Below are 21,256 nucleotides of genomic sequence, written 5' to 3'. Positions count from 1 at the left end.
ACGAATAGCATGAAGATTAAACTGTTTTATTAGAACAAATTTTTTATCTGTGAAAATGTCACATTCAAATTTGGAACATCTCTGAAAAACAAAACAATTTGCTTTGACCTCAATTCTAATATCAGTCGAGCTGAAGTTATGTTCAAAATGAAATGTCAATACGTGAGGTTAAGAAAAAAATACTATAAATGGCCAGAAATGAATTTATTGTTTTTCAAAATATTCTCCGTTAGCGTTAATGCACTTTTTCATACGAATGAACCAATTTTGAAAATATTTATGCCACTCCTCCGTGACAATCTCTGAAACATATTTTTCATACTCTTCGACAGCCTCTTTAGGTGATGAAAAGCGTTGACCGCGTAACTGGTTCTTAATTTTTGGAAATAAATAAAAGTCACAAGGTGCCAGGTCGGGACTGTACGCGGGATGGCTCATAAGGTCAACGTTGTTCACCTTCAAAAATTCATTTGTCTGTCTGGTCGTGTGAGAACTGGAATTATCGTGGTGCAAGATGATACGGTGTTTACGGTTATTTTTACGGAGTTTGTTAATAACTTCCGGCAAATAAATGGTCGTGTACCAATCAATATTCACGGTACAACGATTCTCCAAAGCAACAGTAGCCACGTGTCCAGTTTTATTAAAAAAAGAAGCAATCATCCGCTTAGAGGCACTTTGCACGCGCGCCACTTTGGTTGGTTTCGGCTCATCTCGGAAGACCCATACGCTCGATTGCTGCTTTGTTTTGGGATCGTAACAATAAATCCATGTTTCGTCACCTGTTACTATGTCCCACACCAAACTTGATGCCCCTTCGTTGGATCTGGTAAGCATGGCATTGCGCCAAGTGACGTGATCCGTTTTTTGAGCCTCAGTCAAATTGTGTGGGAACCACCAAGAGCACAGTTTTTTCACACCCAAATGTTTGTGTAGTATTGATTGTATTTGACTCATGTCTATGCCTAAAGATGCCCGAATCTTATGGTAGGTATGTCACATGCATGTCTGTTTTGATCATACGGCGCACAGCATCCATGTTTTTGTTCTTCACAGCAGTCAACGGGCGACTATCACGAAATTCGTCACTGAGATTCACACGACCGCGTTTGAATTCTGCAAACCAGCTATAAATAGTCGTCTTGCATGGTGCTTCATTGCCAAAAGCAGTTTGAAGCTGTGCGAAGCTTCGCTAAGCTGTTAAATTACACTTAAAGTCGTAGACAATCATACTACGAAAATTTACACGAGTTAAATCGTAAACAACCAAAAGATGTAGACAGCCAATTTATAAATGACGCCACAATGTAAAAACAAGTGACAGTCAGATGAAACAAACTATATTCTACAGCCAAAGAGTTCCATTTTGCAAATGTTGTAATTACTTTTTAAATATTGTTTATGTAAGTGGCCAGTTCCAGAAACACACAGTGCGCCCTACATAGCAGACGATTTTGACAAATTTCATACGTTACTTGATATCGAACGATATGATAATAGGGATGGAGTCTAGTTTGTCTATGAATGATAAAAAACTGCTGTTGTGTGACTTGCGTGAGAAAAGTTTTTATTTACCGCCACTTCGCCAGTCGTAACATGTGGTTCCTAAACACATCACAAAAAGCTTATAATTATGTGTGTAGATACAGCATTGTATGTAACTGTACATAATTAGGCATTTAAATACTCGTGTGATGTTTTTATAAACCTACACTCGTATTTTAATGCCCGTCAATACGTAATAGTCTCTTATTCTACTTTTTTTTTTTAATTGTGACTCGGCAAAATGACTGCACCGCGCCTGATGGAAAGTGCGAATACAGTCCAGAGATAAGAGTAACGGATGGAAAACACAAATATCTTCACTCCGTCACTATCATTTTGCCGGTCTGGCCAAATGCTTCTTCACACTACGTTTGAAGGACCCGATGTTATAGAGGGAGGGAATACATGCGCCGGGAGTTGGTTCCACAATTTGATGGTTCGGCATAAAAACGAATTGCCAAACTTTTTAGTACGGGACGGTATTGAACTGACCGTCCAACTGTGGCAACGCAGTCCGGCACGGGTAGTGCGCTGATGGAAAGGAGAGGAAGGGATAAGGTTGAATAACTCTTCAGAGCACTCACCGTGGTACAGGCGATAGAATACGCTAAGAGACGCTATATCTCTGCGAAGCTGTAACGACTCCGCATGCTCAGTTACATGAGGATCGTTGACAACACGGGAGGCGTAGCGCTGCAGTCCATCTAGGGCACCGAGCAAGTACTTGGCAGAGCCGTCCCAAAGGTGCGAACAGTACTCCATACTGCTTCGGACCTGAGCTTTATACAACAGGTATCGCAGATCGAAATCGTTCAAAAAATATTTTAAACAGACAAAAAAACATCCACTAAACAGAAATTAACCGATTTAAATATGTGACAATATGTTACGTGGAGACTAAACCTGGGGAAATCGATAGGAGACTAATCTATAACGTATATGTACAAGTGTCTGTTTAATCATCATTCATCACCATCCAGAGACTCTATTAAAAACAATATTGGAATGTAAGTCAATTTTGCACTAGTTATATAATAATTTTCCCGAACCAGTTACATTATACACAATGAGCGTGCAAATCATAGTGTAATAGATGGGCATTTCTCCTAGAAGAGCTAAATTCACTGACTTCAGTGGTCGAATTTTTTTATTAATTTCAGGAAAAACATTGAGAGGGCAGGAAAAATCTCAAACTTAAATAAGATTCCGTTAATTGGGCAACTAGATTCTTAATAGCGGATCCAATAATAACATATTACGATTACATACGATTCAGCTACTACCGAAATCAGGATTTTTTCACAAAAGACATAATTTTTGTGTAAAATATTATGAAAAACGCAATAAAAACATTTAATAATCTACATAAACATTTACTAATATGACTAACTATTGAATCAAGCTTTAAAAACTAAAATTTATTTATAAATCGACCATAACAACGCAAACAAATTTTCAGTTTGAAATCAGTTTTCAGTTTGGCTGTTTAGCCTTTTATCAATCACACAAAAAGTATTTCCGTACCTCTTTTAAAAAAAAATTTAGAACGTAATCTGTAGCTACGAAACATTGACTTACAATTATATGGACGTCGGATCCGCGCTAAAAAGTGTCCGAACTTATAGGGCGTTAAAATCGTATACAGAGCGTCATTCACGCTTTAGTCTTCGTTTGTTCGACTGACAGCGAAGCAAGCAAAATTAGATAGTACTGCGATGACATTACAATTTAAATTCAACGTTTTAGCTTTTTCATATTCCTTTACATGTCACTACGTTTAAATAGGTTGACTGGGGACATTTTTTTCGTGGTTTTTGTATTAGACCCGTCGTCCATTTATTTGTAAGTCAATGCTACGAAAGCTATAAATTTTTGGAAACTTGCGCGAATAATATCTTTCTTTTACATTTTATTCATGACGAGGTACCTAATCCAGGCAAATTCAAAATTTTTCGTTCTTCGTTTTCTTCGCATACCTCTGTCTATCTTTCTTTAAGCCTTTCGTATATAATCGGATCGCTTATTATTCTTTGCTTTTATAGTACGTTCCTTCATCTTCTTGATTTCAAATTTTTGCTTTCTGTTTTGATTTTCCTTATTCGTTTTCAGTGGGAAGCAAGTTGTAATATAAAGTTGTGAAAATCAATAATATTAACCAAACATTTATACGAACAAACGTGTAAAATTCTAGCTTTTTAAAGAAAATTGTTTTCAATGGCGGGTTTTTCCGACTTCAGTGGAAGATTTTCTAAATATATTTCTTGGTTTCAGTGGCATAAAATCCACCGAATCCAAGGCCACAGGATTCAGAATTTTTTTTTTTTTGATATTACTCGTAAACGACAACACTTGTAAAACCAATTATTTGTTATTATATTTTAGTCGTTACAACACATTGCATATTAGTTTTTGATATATCGTATACACCGAATTCAAAAATCAACCTAGACCAAACCGATTTACGTATATACACGCAAAAAGTCTTACAATCGGCAACAAATCATCCACCTGTTCTCTCCAGCCGCAGGGGCGTGATGGACGAATAATACCAACGATTTGCGAAGCTTCTGAAATGCTTCACTTCTGATGTCTAGCGTGATTAAAAGCTACTACCGAATTAAGCCTGGGACACGCAGCAATCTTGGTATTGTGATAAAACTATTGTCTAATTTATTGTGAAATTCAGATTAATAGTAGCGTCATCTAATTTGTTATACGTGAAGTAAAGTCTAACATTGATGTACTGTTTCAATTTTGAGAAAAATGAAACTTTCTAATGGATAATATGAATAATGGATACTGCATTCGGGACACGCCACTGTTGTCATTGGTTTTAGACCTTTCGGATTTTTTTTCCATTAGCAATTAGCTTTCGACCTATATTATACTCTCTTTTTTTGTACGTTTTTGTTTCGATCAATAAGTGGACTTTATTGCATGGACAGAGAAAATGGCTGCTTTAGAGAAATGCCCAGATAAGTATGGTAACTGCATAGCAACGGCTTGTAGTGTATGGATGCATACATTTGTATCACAGATGAAACTTGTTTGTATGGTCTGAGATCAGAGAAGAGACAGCCTTAACCACATACGTATATAGATAGTAAAGGAAGCCTGTTAGGGTGCGTGTCCACGCTAAGAAAAGTCGCAAGGTCGGGTTTTTACACACGAACTGTGTACATTGCTTGGTGTTGCTTAGTAGTCAATATATACAACAACATATTTCTTCCCACAGTCGGTAGTAGGTAGCCCGACAAAGTTCTTGTCGTGTATAAGACCATTCTCATCTTTTTAACCGACTTCAAAAAAAAGGAGGAGGTTCTCAATTCGACTGTATGGTTTTTTTTGTATGTATGTTACGCGATAACTCCGGTATTTGTGAACCGATTTTCATGATTCTTTTTTGTTGCAAAGAGGGTATCTCCATAGTGATCCCATTTTATTTTGAAGAAAATCATCCACCTCTAAGGGTGGCTGTTCACCATGAAGATACATTTTTATAAATAGCGCCTAAATTTTATTATAAGCAGCAATTATTTTAATGGTTGATTTGCTATTCACCAATTCAAGGCGTCTCTCGATATGCTTTGAGAAGTGAAAACCGATTTTTACTATATTTTAGTGGCGAACTAGGGGATGAAACCAGGTTTGCGGTTACCTGGTAACCGATTTCAATAAAACATTTTAATTATATGTAATTCCACATACTTTTGAGGTCGGTTTTTTAGTACTCTGTACTGAGATTATCTGTAACAGATACGTCGAATTTCATAGCGTGTACACGCGCGCTTACTGTGCGACCTAAGGTTGGCAGGAGGTGGGAAGGATCAGCGGTGCAAGGAATGGATTTTTTCACTGCCAGTCTCGTAGACTCACAAGTCTGATCAGATAAACTGACGGCTAAGGGCTTTTCAGAGTGGCGTAGGGCACGGGTGCGTGTAAATCAAAAGTACGTAGGCGCTAGTTGCGTTCACAATGGCCGCGCGCGTCTGACTCACGGGTAGATCTACTGGCTCGGTTCGCCCGTACCTTTCACAGTGCTTGGTCTAGCGTCTGTTTGCGATTTCGACGTGTGGCTCTACCCGCTCCTAGCCGCTTCGGCACTGTGAAAGGGATGACGCCAAGACCCGTGCGCTCGCACCCGCCGCCGCGCCAGCGCCAGCACTCTGAATGAGCCCTTTAGGGGTTTTGGCCATAGTGAGCGGTTGTCAGGAGAGTTCCGTCGTCAATGAGACAGCGTTGAAGTTTGGATTCAAAGAGACCTTTATTTCTAAAAACTAGACTATTTATACAAACTCTTTGTACATGTGTGCGTGTATATACAATATTTTTTAAATGTAAAACAAAGGAAACGTCTACTCAGCATGCTGGTCTTGCACACCTGAGTAGTCTATTATCGGCACGTGGCTAATTTATGCCCGGTCAATATCACGTGAGTGTGAACAGTCATTGAGAAATCATTACATGGTTATAGGAAAATGTTAACTCTAACTATAATACCGTAAACGAACTCCGTAACTATACAATACCGTAACGTAAAAACCGTAAATATTGATTTGTTGCTTAGCCTTGTTTACAATAGAAATATTACGACATTTTCCAATAGTCCCAGGAACGCCATTTCGTGGAAAAATATTCGGCCATTGTTTACCCTGACGGTAATAACATGTTTTTCATGTGTGTACATGAATAACAAGATATACATATGTTTTTCAAGTGTGTATATGATTAACAAGATATAACAAATATTTTATATGCCCGTAAAAACATACGTAATTTCAATTAGAAAGAAGACATCCATAATATTAACCTTAGAGGTAAGTCCAAACTCATGGTACCACGATCTCGTTTAACCAAAGTAAACGACTCTTTTATGGTTAACTGTACACGTTTTTACAATAAGATTCCGGAGCATATATTAAGATTATCATTTCCTAAGTTTAAAAACTACATTAAAAATATTTTGATTGAAAAGTCATATTACAAAATTGAAGAGTATGTTTTAGATATAGAAGTATGGAAAGACAATAAGATTGCACACAATTATGATTCAAAGTGTATTCCATATCTTTTAAGTTTATTTGAAAGGAGCAATCCCTAAAGTTTCTTGCTCGTTCTTCTCAGCGAGATCAGCGCAGTGAACGAGCAGTAGCTTAAAAAATGACGTTTTCAAGTGTAAAAATGTTACTTATAGAATAAATGATTATTTGTCTATGACTTTGATTTTAAATATCAATCGAAATCTTATCAAAGAAGCGTATACATTGCCCCTTAGAGAGGTACAGTTCTACAAATTGGAACTTTGAGAGAAATCAGTGAACACTAGACGTTCGATACTTATATGACGGCAATGATAATAATGCTTAGGGGAGACCGGGGCTGGTAGTTCCCGGGGTAAGTTGTTCTCACAGCAATAACTTTGCAAGAAAAATATGTAGCAATACATGTGAAACACGTCGTTAAAGCGTCAGGTGATGCGCATTGCCGGCAGCCATTTCAGTTACTCCGGCGACGACGGAAGTGTGGCTATGTGCGTGGAGCTGTCAAAACATCATGTAAGTACTTTTGTTCTTGTTTCAATTTTTGTCTGTCTTTGTTTATTATGGGCCGATTCATACGTAACTTTTCTAAAATGTAGTGACATTAGGAATTGAAACGATTTTTCCGGATTTAAATCGCGTATATTTGTTTTTTCAAACAAACCGACGTTCCCAAACAGACATAAGACTGCAGTACTAATTAACATGTTTTAATTTATTCTAATTTCTATTATTATATAATAATAAATTGAACTAAAAAAAAAAAGTTCTTTCAATAAAATAATTTGTAAAACTTAATTTAGAGTGAATTGGAATGTTTTCTTTGTAAATTTAATTAATAACTATTGTAACTATAGTGTAAAAATAGGGTGGTTTGCATCAATATTATATATAACTGGTTGAAGACTGTACCACCTCAGTCAACCGTGACCATGGGACCTGTAAAGGGCCCGAAACGTCGGTTTATTTGAAAAAACAAATATACGCGATTAAAATCCGGAAAAATAGTTTCATTTCCTATGTGTAACAATCGCGAAAACCTAAGAACTCGATATGTAGTGACATTAGTAACGAATCTTATTGCTTGAGTATTTTTTTGATTGATTCTATCATTTTGCCGGTATATCATTCTTTGTACGAAAATGTAATTTGGGGTTACAAGTTCCTCCCTCGAAGAGCTGGTTGATCCTAGGAACAAGTTTCCCCAATTGACCTGCAATCATACTTAACATTTTTATAACCATTTTTCTTTGTTTTAAGGATGCGAAACTACAAACGGGCTCATGTCAAATATTTAGACAAGATGATAGGGTCACTTACTTGTGTCTCAACTGTGATTCAGATGAAGAAATGAGCGATGAATAATATTACTGATCAATAAGAATGTAGTTGTTTTTTTTAAGTTAGTTGTGCATAATATAAACATTGATGTGTGTGTAAACAGTGGTTTTATTTTATCCTGTGATAATCTATGCGGAACAATTTGCCTCAAAGGCGGAACAACGCGCCCCAAAGCGGGGCTGAATGTTCCGCTCCGAAATTTGTCAAAAATTAGCCTCTATGAAAAAAGACTATTGAGATATTAGTAGAAGTGACTATACTATTACAAAAAGCGATAAACATTTGTTCAATATTTCCACATGTTGAACGTCAAATCCTTCATTTTCAGTATAAAACTTCAAGTTATTTGAAAATCGGAACGTTCAGCCCATTGACTTACAATTATATGGACGTCGGGTCCGCGCTAAAAAGTGTCCGCACTTGTAAGGCGCTAAAATCGTATACAGAGCGCCAAACTCCGCTTTAGTCTTCATTTGTTCGACTGACAGCGCGATACTACGATGACATTACAATTTAAATTTCGAATAGGTTGACTTGGGACATTTTTTTCGTGGTTTTTGTATTAGACCCGTCGTCCATTTATTTGTAAGTCAATGGTTCAGCCCCGCTCTCGCCTACTGTATGACAGTAAACAAGAGCAACATCATTGTAAACAACAAACATGATATTCAAGTCGAACATTAGTTACATTCGACATGTTTGATTACGCTCAATTTTAGAAATTTAAACATCAATTTTTGCGATGATTGCTGTACTTCAAACACGTAATTTAGGAGCAATTTTTATTAATTATGTGCAAAAAGCATTCGACAATGGTATAATAATTGATTTGAATGAGGTCACAACGGACTTTGTCCTTTCAAGGCTTCCGAAGAGAATGATAATACTTATTTTCAAATGACAGTTCGTTGCTGCTCGAAAGTGACCCTATCACACTCGCCACTTTGAAGGCCAACCAGATAGCTAGTCAATCCATCTCCTCACGCATCAACCGTCCTCGCCGGCGAGGTCGTTGAACTCTTCAGTTCAGCACGTTCACTGGTAGATTCCTTTAGCACGCCCTTCTGGCGGAAGTCTTTAGTAGCGCCCTGAGCCGAGGTGCCCATTTGGGCGCCCTCAGGCCCGCTACTTAGTTTTAAGTTTATTTTAGGGGTTTTGCCTTCAGTTTTAGGGGTTTTTCCGGTGGCGCAGTCAAGGCCATCAGCGGCCAACTGCTAAATATCCTTAAAAAAATTATCAAAAGTGTTGCCCGCTTGCTAGTGATTGCAATTGATAAATAAAAAAAATTTTGCTTTGGTTACTTCAGATTGCCTACTTGTTTTTATATTTTGACGATTGTTGTTAATGATTATTTTGTGATAGTTTTGTTCTTGTAAATTTACATATTATCGACTGTGTTATTAAAACAGTACGCTTCGAGGTTTTTATTATTTTATTATCATTATTTTTACTATTTCCAGTTTATCTACAAATTAAATAAGAATGGTTGGAAATCATAGGACTGCCGAATATAAACGTCGGATCAAAAACCATTTTCATTTATTCATTTCATTTTGAAGAGTCAAATTTTAACAGAACTTTGAATATATCTAGTTACATGATAATGCAATTCCATCGTAGGTTTATTGGTAAATAAATTTATATTTAATTTAGATAAAACAAGACTCATTTACTGGCATACTACTGAGTATGAGTAGTCCTGAAAACAAAATTATCAACTTGTTTCCGATTTTATCCCACTGACAACTCTAATACTAAAAATTACTATTTTTTAAAGCCAGCAATACAATGACATGTTTATCCAATGTTGCCGCGTGAAGGTCAATACCTACGTATAGAACATAGCCTATTTGCCTTGCCTTGCCATCGTTCGGTGTTACTCGCCTAGGTGACCGAGTGAAGGCGAGCGCCAACGTGTATACTGCTCATTTGGCGCTCACAAATCAAAGGCGCTCGACATGCGCTCGACCATTATGTTCACACGTTTGTCCGTCCGCATATGATATGCATACTGATTATTTAACGCAATTAAAAAAAATTGCTACAATTAACACAAAACAGGGAAAGTATATATAAATTAAGAAAATGTCATCTTCTTCTATTTCCGCGAATGATCAGCATCTATTATTCGCAGAAATAGAACAAGATATTCCCAAATGGAATATTGATCTACTTTAATTAAACATTTTAATCTTACTTTGACTTCAGTTAACTAAAGAAACAGAAAAAACAGTTTCAATATTAAAGCCATACATTTGCATGTAGATAATGACTTGCCTATAGATCATAATGTATCGATATTATCGATCATATGTACCATAGTACAACACTAAAGAAAAAAAGATACATATGCACGTTCATACTGTAGTTAGGGCAGCTCCTTTCCTTTGTTTTTTTTCCATTATCTAAGTTCATTCTTTGTGCAATAACGATGATGACATTATCGTCATATTTATAATAATGTTGATTTAATAACACGTCACCGCAAAGAATCCAGGTACAACATTTCTTACATGCTCCATCCGATATAATAAAATTATCGTGCAATGAAATTATAAAGGAAACTATGTTTGATTGGCCAAAAAGTACACGCGGCGACAAAAGTATTAAATGAAAAACAATTTAAGAAATAAATATCATGATTTAATCAATTATGTATTTGACCATCAGCCATGGTGATGTGTACAATCTTTTACCAATTTTTGGATAACTTTAGAATACAAAAATTCTATCTTTATTTATAAAATACAGTTTTAAGTGTCACTTAAAGTCGTCTACATTCAAAGAATTTTGTATCCGTCTATCCGATAATTAAAGAATAAAAGATGTGCAGGACAATACCGAGGTTACGCAGTAAATACCTATTTACATCACATGTGTGTACCGAGCAGTGTTTGTTGATTCAATTTTGTTGTCCATTGTATTCAGTGTTACTTAAAATTATTTGCCTATTACCGTTTTGTTAAAAAACAATAGGTAACAGACTATTGTTTTTAAATATAATAATCTCAGTGCAGAGTACTAAAAAAACCGACCTCAAAAGTAAGTGGAATTACGTCTATTTGCTAAGTTTTATTGAAACATCCCCTAGTTCGCCACTTGACACTGGAGATAACAAAAATCGGTTCTCATTACTCAAAGTTTTTCAGGTGTTTTTCTCTCAATATGAGAGAAAAACGCCTTGAATTGGAAAAATAGCAAAATCAACCATTAAAGTAATTGCTCCTAAATTAAAGTTAGGCGCTATTTATAAAAATGAATCTTCATGCGTGAACAGCCACCTTTCGAAGTGGATGACTTTCTTCAAAATGAAATGGGACCACTATGGAAATACCCCCTTTCCAACAAAAAAAGAATCATGAAAATCGGTTCACAAATACCGGAGTTATCGCGTAACATACCTACAAAAAAAAGGACGTACAGACGAATTGATAACCTCCTCCTTTTTTGAAGTCGGTTAAAAACGGTAATAATTTTAATTAATTAATGTAATATTTTCTACAAGTGTACGAATTCTAGTCCGCTTATGTCAATACATAATTGAGTGTTTATTTAATCAAGTGGATTCTCTCTTGACTTCTATATTAGGGCGAGAATAGGTACCTTATTTTAATTGGTTTTCACGTCTCTGTGTACTTTGCACATTTTGAGCCAATCGTCAAAATGATTACAAATTATAAAACTAAAAATCCATCCCTGGCAACCCAAATGGGCCTTATATCACTTTTAAATATCAACTCTCGTTTGCGTTTACAAATTAGAAAACTGAAATAGTACAGCGCTAACAATGTATTTAGACAAAGTTGCCACATTTTTAAGAAAAATATAAAGATTCGCTATGGACCTTTTCGAGGGAAAAGTGTCGTTTTTATTTTGACTTTCATTATTTTGTGTAATCTAGTTTAAAGTGGAATAGGATAGTGCTATTGTGCCTTAATCGAAGATTAAAACGCGAAATTATACGAATCTCGAACTAAAATACCCGTATCGGCCCGTTCTAAGGAATCCCGAGTCAATCCAAGCACGCCGCCTCAAATTGCCTATCCTCTTTGTGGCGGCCATATTTACAGAAACATAATTCAACTTCATGTTTAGGCTGATGGCTTTGCCAAAGCCTTAATAAATTTAAAAAAAAATCATAATAAACGTGAATTATGGGATCTTAAAGAATACACAATTGTATGGAAATATGCAGCATTTTTTTACCGATTTCAAAAAGAAGGTTCTCAATTTCACTGTATTATTTGTGTGTATATGTAATTATTCCGACATTTGTAAACCGATTTCGATAATAATTTTCTTGTTGGAAAGTGCTCGCGTCTCACATTTTCTCTATTGCACCAGCAACAGCCCCCATGAACACGTAGATAAAACTTCCCGATGAGTTTACGCCGAGATTGCTCCAAATATTATTAAGTAATCAGGTCACGAAAAGGAAGAAGGCATTAGACTTAATACGTCTACAGTCCACGGTTCCAAGTACGTGATAAGTGGAAGTTTCCGCAATTACGTACGTGACTCCAAGATGCTAATTTTACAGATTTCTGTGACACGCACGTAAGTTTTTCTAGTGTTATATGAGCTTAGTTTATCTTTAAACATGTGGTGTGCCGAGAAGAGTGCTAGGTATGAATGTGGAAGAATAAAGGAAGGCCAAAGAAAAGATGGATGGATTGTGTGAAAGACGATATGGATAAGAAAGGTGCGACTGTGGAAATACGGTAGGGGAGAGTGGAAGAAAAATACATATCGTGGACCCCACCTAGAGTGAGATAAGGACAGGAAGAAGAAAAAGAAATGTATCTTTTGTTATAAACATACGAAGCGATGTATCACCGCGACTGTTGCCGAGACGTCGCACGGGGATTGACGTAGTTGCAGTTATATTCCGTCATTTTGGTGTAGATGGCGCTGTTAGATGTCGTGCTAGCATCTCGCATTCGAAATTTTCAAACATAAGAGTGATAAACAGAAAATTCTTTATTGTTAACACCATATACATAGAGAGATTACAGGACAAAAATTAAACACATTAGCAGGGTAACAATTGGCGGTCTTGTCGCTTACAGCGATTTCTTCCAGGCAACCTTAGGATGGAGAGAGACTAAACATGAATAAAAGCGGGGGTGCTAGATATAAACATTTACACATACATATAGAAATTATTAAACAACACATAATAATATAATATTACATATACAAGTGACGGTGTGACCTCCTCGATCGTCATCCCACCTTTTTATTTAAATTTCTTATTTTATTCTAACACTCGTATTTAAATTAAAATTTTGAATTGTTCCACTCTTTTGCCTCACTTTTCGATTTTGTTTCGTTCAATCGTCACTCCCTGCCCGATCGCGGTAGCGAACACATCTGTTCTTTTGAACCTGTTATTAGTTATAATTACACCGTTTACGTTTTAAAGACCATAATATTATTGTTAAACCTGAATAAATACCTATAAAACTGGACTTTCAACTTTTGAACTACTAAACTTACTAAGTAAGACGTATGGAGGCTGCGGAGGCTACTACTACTAAATTACATTCAACAGGACAACGCCAAAACCAGCCCCAGCACCTTTACATATATATATATACAATATAATATTATACATATACAAAATACTTACCTACTTACTTACTTTACTTATTGCTATCGTGAAAGGTAGAATTCCTTTACTTAATTTTTAAATACGTTTAACGATTCGCTTGTCTCATCGTAACTGGAAGAGAGTTCTAGAGACGAACAGCGTGCACAGAGAAAGAAGAATCGTAAAACGAAGTGGAATGCGATGGCATCTTGAGACAAAATTTGGCCGTAATGAGTGAGTATTCGGGCAGCGTCGAAAACTACCGGGAAAGAGGCATTGAATTGTGTTGTTTATAAGGGATAGTATATGAATATTCCGGGGAACGCGAATAGCAAAACCACTTGAGCTGAGAAAGATAGTAAGAAACACATTGACTTACAAATAAATGGACGACGGGTCTAATACAAAAACCACGAAAAAAATGTCCCAAGTCAACGCATTTAAACGTAGTGACATGTCAAGGAATATGAAAAAGCTAAAACGTTGAATTTTGCTTGCTTCGCTGTCAGTCGAACAAACGAAGACTAAAGCGTGAATGACGCTCTGTATACGATTTTAACGCCCTATAAGTTCGGACACTTTTTAGCGCGGACCGGACGTCCATATAATTGTAAGTCAATGAAGAAACATGAAAAAACATGATCAAGTCCGATCTTGCATGGAGTGTAGCGCAGTATCAACTTTTTTTTTATAATAATAACGCACACACTCGACATAGCCCCGCACTAGCACTAGAAACCCTGTGTCGCGGATGCCATGGACACACACAAACAGACAATTACAAATTACACCCAAACTCACGAGACAAATAAGTGTACACTATACAAATATTTCTCCCGGCCTGGAAATCGAACCTGGGACCTCTAAATGGCAGTCCGGCATGGTAACCGTTCGACCATGGAGGCAGTTCATCAACTTGAGGCTCTTGATTCGATTGACCGCAGAGCCAGAAGACTTATTGGCGACGATAAGCTCGAATCTAAAGTTCATAGTTTAGCCCATTCGTTTGCCCGTCTGTCGGTTTTTTATAGAATATATTTCGGTGAGTGTACTCATGAGTTCCATCAGCTCATCCCGCCCTTTTACCATCAGACATCCAAGCGTACGGCGGGATATCATCCTTACTTGGTCGATATTCCCTTCAGGCGTACTAAGCGCTTTTCATCATCTTTTATTATGCGCACAGTCCAGGAATGGAATTCCCTGCCTGCGTCTGTATTTCCGAATTCATATAACTCGGGTATTTTTAAGGTGCGACTGAATAGGCATGTTCTGGGCAAGCTCGTTCCATCGTAGATCCTATCTTTGCTCCTGAGCTAGGTAGTGGTCAAGAGCAAATAAATTTAATTTAAAAAAGAAAAATAACGCAAACCATATATAAATCGAATACAAAAATTTTGAAAAGGCTCAAGATTATCCAGCTGGTCCTCCGAGAGATCAAAGTAGCTGGCGTCGGCGTAGTCGAGGACTGGAAGCAACAAAGATTGTGCTAGCGCAATTTTAGTAGTAGTAGGTAAGAAGTTACGTAGCCGCCTTACATTAATATAATTTATCAATAATTATAATCTCAGTACAGAGTACTAAAAAACCGACCTCAAAAGTACGTGGAATTACATATATATTTACCAAGTTTTATTGAAATCGGTTATCGGAAAGTGCGCAAATCCAGATTCATCCCCTAGTTCGCCACTATGCGGGACTTGACATAGGAGATAATGAAAATCGGTTCTCACTACTCAAAGTATATTGAGAGAGAAAAACGCCTTGAATTGGAGAATAGCAAATCAAACCATTAAAATAATTGCTCCTTATAATAAAATTTAGGCGCTATTTATAAAAATGAATGTTCGTGCGTGAAAAGCCACCCTTAGATGTGGATGATTTTCTTCAAAATGAAATGGGGCCACTATGGAGGTACCCTCTTTCCAACAAAAAAAGAATCATGAAAATCGGTTCACAAATACCGGAGTTATCGCGTAACGTACGTAGAAAAAAAACATACAGTCTAATTGAGAACCTCCTCCTTTTTTGAAGTCGGTTAAAAATTGCAGCCAGTGGCTGACGCGTATATCTGAGATTTTATGGACGGATATAATATATGCAATGACAACCAGTTAGTCATTATGGTAATTATTATTGGAACAGTAATGACCCCGGCAATCTGTAATAATAATTGTCATTACATTAATGGCCGCTGTCATTTAACGTTGCCAAGGAATACTGAATCTCTCATTTAAAAAAAATCTAAATGTGATTTTAAATTCGATACGCGAAATAGCTAGACGGAAGGTGTTTACATTTCCACACATTTGCGGGTACAAAATTTTGCAATAGCAAATTTTACCTATTTCTGCCATCGAGCAATAATATGAGCATTACTGCGTTCTGGTTTTGAAGTCGAATCCGACACGGTTCGGCTGCTTTCGGGAAGATCCGGGGCGTCTTCCCGTCTGAAATACCGCAGTCCTCGAAGACGAAAGTCTTCGAGCAGTGCTTGTTGCCAGCGATGACTTACGGCTCTGAGACGAAGTCACTTACTATGGGCCTCATAATCAAACTCAAGTTACTCAACGATCTATAGAACGAGCAATGCTCGGCATTTCTCTACGTGATCGGATCAGTAATGAAAAGGATCTCCTCAAGTTCTAGAAGAACGAAAGTCGCTCATAGCGACATAGCACATAGCTCGTAGAACTGACGGCCGTTGAGGCAGAAAGGTTCTCGAATGGAGATCACGAACCGGAAGGCGTTCAGTGGAACGGCTCCCTACTACACGGACGGATGACTTGGTAAGGGCGGCGGGTAACTGATGGATGCACGTCGAGTCCGACCAACGAGACTGGCAATCTTTGGGGGAAGCCTGTGTTGATGATGAGACTTGTCAACTTATGTCTCAAGGTGATAGGCGCAGTGGTAGTGCCCATCAGATCTTTGCGATATGAAGCTCTGAGTGGCACTGCGAATATTGTGACCAGGCGTGTTACTTACAACCAAACAAGACTTGTTCGTTCCTTCATTCATCACAAACAAATCTCATTGATTTAACGTAAAGTCACATCAAGGGTTATCTATCAGTAATCCGGAATGTCTTTTCCAGAAATAACATTCGGTCGAATTTTCATAACATCGAAAGTAATTTTGAGAGGAAAATGTTTTTTCTTTTAAACCTAACCTAACTGAATCTAATCGTGTCTTTGCGATAAACATCCAACATATTCTAAATAAACAAAGATTTCGTTATAATTCGGTTTTCGGTGTAATGAAAATTCGAACAAACGTTGTTTCGGAAAAACAAATTTGAGTTTGTGATAGGTTACCCACATCAGGTCACATTGACCTCAATTATCTCAAGTCACAGATCAAAATCAAAATTTGGCTTCGTCACGACTACTAAGTAGAATTGTATTTTTTATCCTAGTTTCAATTTTCGTGCACAGGTACCGAGAAACGGTCGCGTAATTCTTTAGTTGATTGAGCAATCCGAGGGGACGTCAAGAAGCACTCCCTTCGCTTCCATAATAAGCAAAGTGAAGGTCGACTCGTATGCAATGGTGCGAGGGGAGCGCCACCGTTTCTGTTAACATTCCATTGGAAACAACATGCAGTTCATTTGAACTCTGGCCCACTAACTAAAATCGATGTGAAATAAATATCAACACGTAAAACAATATCAGGGTTTTCACATCTGACTGTTTTACATCACAATGTCAATCATTTTCCTCGCAATTCGATTAGACTATTGGTAATCATGAAGTCATGACTGCGATGTATTTTAATTTTATGTCTGGCAGTTTCACCACCATGATGACATTAAATCTTGTGTAAATATTCTACTATAATCCCCAGGTTGCTGTAAGCGGACACCTTCTGGAAAGTGTGTCTGAGGCCCGTAATTTGGGTCTTCTTATGGACGAACGATTGCATTTTGAAGGGCATGTACTTCAAACAATGGGTAGTTGTTTTTATAGACTAAAAGTGCTATATAAAATTCGTAAATATCTCAGTGTGGACATGCGAATTAGGTTGTGTGACACTCTTATTCTGTCTAAATTGAATTACGCAGACACAGTGATAGGCGAATGTATTTTAGCCCGGACCAGGAAAGTGATACAGCGTGTGCAAAACGCTTGTGCACGTGTCTGTTTCCCTGTTCCCCGTAGATCCCACATTACCCCATTGATAAACAGACATAACCTCCTGAACATGGATGCGAGATGTAAGCTGCACTTTGCTACTTTACTTTTCGGAGTTAATAATAAATCGAGAGCCTTCATACCTATTCGAAAAGCTTACGTTTTCCCAACGAAGTATTCGCTTTGCAATTCGACTTGTGTGTCCACCGTTTCGCTGCCACGAAATGCTGGAACGACATTCCACCACCATTAAGAAATTACAAATCTGTTGCATCCTTCAAATTGTTTTTAAGAAATTTTTATTATCTAGCCAGGTGTCCAACAGCACTGACAGTCGTGCGGTGCGATTGTGACATTCCACTACTGACACTGACATATCACAACCACACATACATGGTAACACAGTGATCACACAATACACGCTCACACAGACTCTACACGTACTCGCAGTTTCTCCTTTTTTAAATTGAATTTTCATATTTAAATTAAATTCTCTATTTTTCTTTCTACTTGGTCGAAGCCACTTTATTTTTGTTTAACTGTAAATTGTTGGCTTCACTGAAAATCAGCGTAACGAGATGTTTCCCTACGTCTCGTTACAAATAAGCTGAATGGAGACCTTTTTGGTACCATCTTAAATATAATACTGTTTTATTTTAAGTAAATGTTAAAATTAGGTTATTTTAATTTTTGTTTTTACGTTCTATTTGTATTATGGTTACCAAATAAACTATTTTTCTTTCTTCTTTCTTTCTAGTTTGTTATAATTATAAAACAAAGAAGAAATTAACTTCGACCCGGTTGAATTCGAACCTGAAACACCTAATTTAATCATTACAATTAGTGAGTAACATTTTTAGTCAGCGGCTGGTAGCTGTAAAGATGTCTCCATGAGTGAAAAGAAAGCTTTCATAGATTTTTCACAGATGGTGCTAAAGCAAAAAACGATACCAGCCCGGAGAGCTAGAGAGTAGAGAGTGTAGAGGATGAGCTAGATATTCTCCGATCCCTCCAATCGCGTAGGTTTCTGGGAACTGGAGAGACTCTTCGGCGTCGGGAGATTTGATTTTAGAGACAACGGCTTATCGGTGGCAACCGTTAGTTGTACAATGCACAACCGGAAGTGAGCGTGCCTACAGCTCTGGTACCTATTGTATATAGGGAGGGTACTGTACAGTCCTTGAGAACCAGATGAAGTTAGTGACAACTGTCTGTGACAATGACAACCCTCTACATTGGCTGATCTTGGGTCAGGACCTGAACTTAGAAGTAATAGGTGTCTCCTACCGACGTGAGCAAATATTTTAATTAATCTCATGTCTCATGATACTCACCGCTATCTCCGTCATCCTGAATAAGGTATTGTGTTGTCGTATTAATAACAAGAAGACGCAAAATATTGCATTCAATTACTTTTATAATTAATTACCATTAAAGAGCAAAACGTTTACAAACACCTCGTGAACAATAGAGAACAAAAAGTGATAAATTTTCATACACTATAATGGAATCATTACTGTTATTTTAAGGAAATAAAGCGTGAAGCACACAGAGAGCGGGTGGGGTCGGTAGGACGGAAATAGACCCGGCCCGACACACACCCGACCAACACCCGTTCTGTGTGTATTTCACGCTTAAACGTGACGGAGGTAAGCCCTAGCTACTTGTAGTATAGAGGATCTTAGCTTGGGAGTTAGGTACAACTTAGTACCTGTTTAATTGTAATGTATATCGAAATCATGGTTGAGTGATAGCAAGGTGGATCTAATAAATATTGCAGGATACAAAATTGCATCAACCTACTGTAGATAATCCCGTAGAGGCGGCGGCGGGCGTTTGTATATTGCTAAAAGAACAGTTTGAATTTATAGATTTGAAAGATATTTCAAATAAGTCAATTGAATAAGTATTAGAAATATGTGTTACGTATTTACCTAAACAAAATATTATATTAGTAAGTAGTATTAATTAGTAATAGAAGAAAAGAGGACATTTTTCATAAACAAATGCAAGATATATTAAAATATATAAATAATAATTACCCGAAACAAAACATTATTCTAAGGGGAGAATTTTAATATAAATATCAATCAAAGTGACTCGAAAACATTTAAGTTTCTCAACCTCTTTCTTGAACATAACTTCACTCAACACATAAAACAACCTACTTACTTAACTGAAACTTCATCATCTTGCTTAGATCTAATATTTACAAACTTTAAACGTAATATCATAGATGGCGCTACGACTAAGAAGTCGTTGAAAGACCAAGTACAAAGACACGACGCAAGCACATAGAAAGATTCGTGAGGTCCGTTGGTTCGTTCCGTGGCTTAGTTGGTATAGCGTCTGACACGGTATGCAAGAAGACGTCGGTTCGAATCCGACCGGATCGAAGGAATTTTTTCTGAGTGTTCGATCTTTGTATTAATAATTATAACAAACTAGTGGAGTAATTTCACAAAAAATAATTGAATACCAATTCAATAAAATTTAATTTAAACATAATATTTTATACATTTCAGTGGAAAGTCTAGGTTTCTCTGACCAAATGGCAACAATTTTACAAATGTCCAAAAACCTTCCCAAAAAACGCAAATGAATTGGTATACTTAAAATAACTTATAGTAAAATTAATATAAATAAATTTAAAGAAAATATCAAATACACAAACTGGCTATAATATATCATTAAACCAAGTAAAAATATAAACGAGAATTACCTTGCTTTCAATAATATATTATTACTAGATAACTTAAACAAGTGCATTCCACGAAAGAAAATCAGACTAAAAACGACAAGTAACAAATGTTGTCTGACTACTGGAATTAAACATTCTTGCAACAACAAACGATTGCTATTAAAAATAATAACATTAAAATAAAAAACCTAATACTTAAAACATACTATAAAAAATATGAATAAATAACTTTGTTGCCGAGCGAAAAACACAATTTTTCACCTCACTATAGCGAGGAAAATGGTAGTTCAAAGAAAAACAGTTGAAAAAACAAAATGGATGTTTTATAAACATCCATTTTGTTTTAGTTCAAAAGAAAAAGTTTAACTTCGGATGCGATCTGAATTTATATCTACCTTATATATAATTTTGTGTGATTAAGTGATTATTGAAATTATTTTAGTTCTTCGACGAGTTAAAATAATTGAATAAAGACAATTAGTTCATCATGTAACGAATTAACGACAACATCCTTGGGTGTATCGTATATTTTTTTGTAAGTTCGTTTTTAGTAGTAAATATCTGAAAGGTGAACTTCCAAAACTGGTTTTTACCGCTTCTCAGATGACTCGCCTTAGGGGAAGTTTGAAATAACTTTTTGTTTTTAAACATACATCAATAGTGATTAGTTTATAAGCATTGACTTACAAATAAATGGACGACGGGTCTAATACAAAAACCACGAAAAAAATGTTCCAAGTCAACCTATTTAAACGTAGTGACGTGTAAAGGAATATGAAAAAGCTAAAACGTTGAATTTAAATTGTAATGTCATCGCAGTACTGTCTAGTTTTGCTTGCTGTCAGTCGAACAAACGAAGACTAAAGCGTGAATGACGCTCTGTATACGATTTTAACGCCCTAAA

General features: G+C 36.7%; 1 protein-coding gene across 1 annotated transcript in view; it reads left to right on the top strand.

Moving 5' to 3' along the window:
- LOC113239215 (proton-coupled amino acid transporter-like protein CG1139) overlaps positions 1-21,256 on the top strand; it is an 84,060-nt gene that overhangs the window by 23,874 nt on the left and 38,930 nt on the right. The gene's annotated exons all lie outside the window — the stretch shown is intronic.

This window comes from Hyposmocoma kahamanoa, unplaced genomic scaffold (genome assembly GCF_003589595.1).
Source record: "Hyposmocoma kahamanoa isolate Upper Pololo Valley unplaced genomic scaffold, ASM358959v1 99702, whole genome shotgun sequence".
NCBI classification, from domain to species: domain Eukaryota; kingdom Metazoa; phylum Arthropoda; class Insecta; order Lepidoptera; family Cosmopterigidae; genus Hyposmocoma; species Hyposmocoma kahamanoa.
The sequence above is the reverse complement of the archived record's forward strand: the minus strand, read 5'-3'. Positions and strand labels throughout refer to the sequence as shown.